The 1,704-nt window shown below is 38.2% G+C and overlaps 1 non-coding gene across 1 annotated transcript; it reads right to left on the bottom strand.

Annotated features, from left to right (window-relative positions):
- Positions 1 to 1,180: 1,180 nt before the first annotated feature.
- LOC116275646 lies at positions 1,181 to 1,319 on the bottom strand. Its single transcript, XR_004184737.1, has one exon. It is a non-coding gene; the product is annotated as a U4 spliceosomal RNA (small nuclear RNA).
- Positions 1,320 to 1,704: the final 385 nt, after the last annotated feature.

Here is a 1,704-nt window from a genome sequence, read left to right as displayed (position 1 = left end):
ATTTTGGAAGAGGAGTTGAGTGGTAGTGTGAGTAAAAAACCTGTTTTTCTTTGTATAATTTTTAGTTCCTTTGGAATATCATAGAATGTTGTACTATGCGCATATTTCATTGATTGAAAATTTAAAATGTTTCAGTTTTGTGGACATTTGGGATACTAAAGACTGTTAGAAACTGGTTGTAGTTCATAAATTTGAAACAGAAACAAAGGCTTGGCATGTTCGCTCATGCCTGTAATTTCATTACTCTGGGGGGCTGAGGCAGGCTGACTGCTTGAGTTCAGGAGTTCGAGACCAGCCTGAGCAACATGGCAAAACCCCATCTCTGCAAAAAATTTACTAAAATTAGCTGGACGTGGTGACATGTGCTTGTAGGCCTGGCTACTCTGGAGGCTGAAGTGCGAGGATCTCTTGAGCCCTGGAGGTCGAGGCTGCGTTGAGTTGTGATTATGCCTTTGCACTCCAGCATTTACAAAAGACATTGTCTCCAAAAAAAAAAAAAAAAAAGTCTTACATCATGGCTATGTTGCTAATTGATGGATTCACTGTTATACCAGATTTTATTAGGTGCCACATAATCCAAATTCTTTTGATATTTAGAGCTTAAAAAACAGAATACATATGCAACAAGAGCTGCAACATAGAATTTTAGAATCAGAAGATATCTTATAGATCATTTAGTACTTGTAAGTAATCAAGAAAAACATATGTCTTTGGACTCTGTGTTCATCATGGCTTTTATTGCGGGAGAAGGGGGAACAGGGTTTTCATTGTGTCGCCCAGTCTGGAGTGCAGTGGCGCAATTTCAGCTCACTGCTGCCTTGACTTCCCAGGCTCAAGTGATCCTCCCACCTCAGCCTCTGGAGTAGCTGGGTCTACAGATACATACCACCATGCCTGGCCAATTTTTTTGTGTCTTTTCTAAAGACGGGGTTTCATCATGTTGCCCAGGCTGGTCTTGCACTGCTGGGTTCAAGTAATTCACCTGCCTCTACCTCTCAAAGTGCTGGGATTTCAAGTATAAGCCAGCATGCCCAGTCCATATGGTAAGGGTTGGCATGGTGAAATTAATTCATAGGAAAAAGGTACCCAGAAAAATGACTCTCATAATATGCTCTGAATATAATGTATTTTCTCTTGGCCATACTTTATTATCATTATTTATTTATTTTCTTTTGTTCAGTCTCCATAAAGACACTCAAAAATTGCCCATGCTGACTACATTTCAAGTCATCATGGTGAGATATTGGGAAGTTTTCAATTAGCAATAATTACACATTAGATAAACCTCACCGACTATGATACTGCCACTGTGCAGAGGTAGGTAGGCCACATCTTTCAGAAAGACATTTACATGGAGGATTTACATCAAGAAAATAATTTGCTTTATTTTCTGAAGGTTCTGACTCTGGGAATGCTTTATGTAACTGTTGTGACACTTTGGAAGCAAATATTATTCAGTAGCAACAGATTTTTTTTTTTTAATGTGACTATTACTGTCTTGTTAAATGTGTGTATGAGTGTGTGTATGTGTATTTTAAGTTTACCATGCCACATTATCACGACCGTAGTAAGCAGTGTGAAGATCACAAGAAATTGACAATGGACAGTGATGCTCATGATAGCTGAAGGTATAAAACAGCAATGCCAGTGGAATATTTATTACTTTTTAAAAGGTGTTTAGAGTAAAAGAATCAATAATGGAAA

Source organism: Papio anubis, chromosome 6 (assembly GCF_008728515.1).
Source record: "Papio anubis isolate 15944 chromosome 6, Panubis1.0, whole genome shotgun sequence".
NCBI lineage: Eukaryota > Metazoa > Chordata > Mammalia > Primates > Cercopithecidae > Papio > Papio anubis.
Note: the sequence above shows the minus strand (reverse complement) of the source record. Positions and strands in the feature narration are given on the sequence as shown.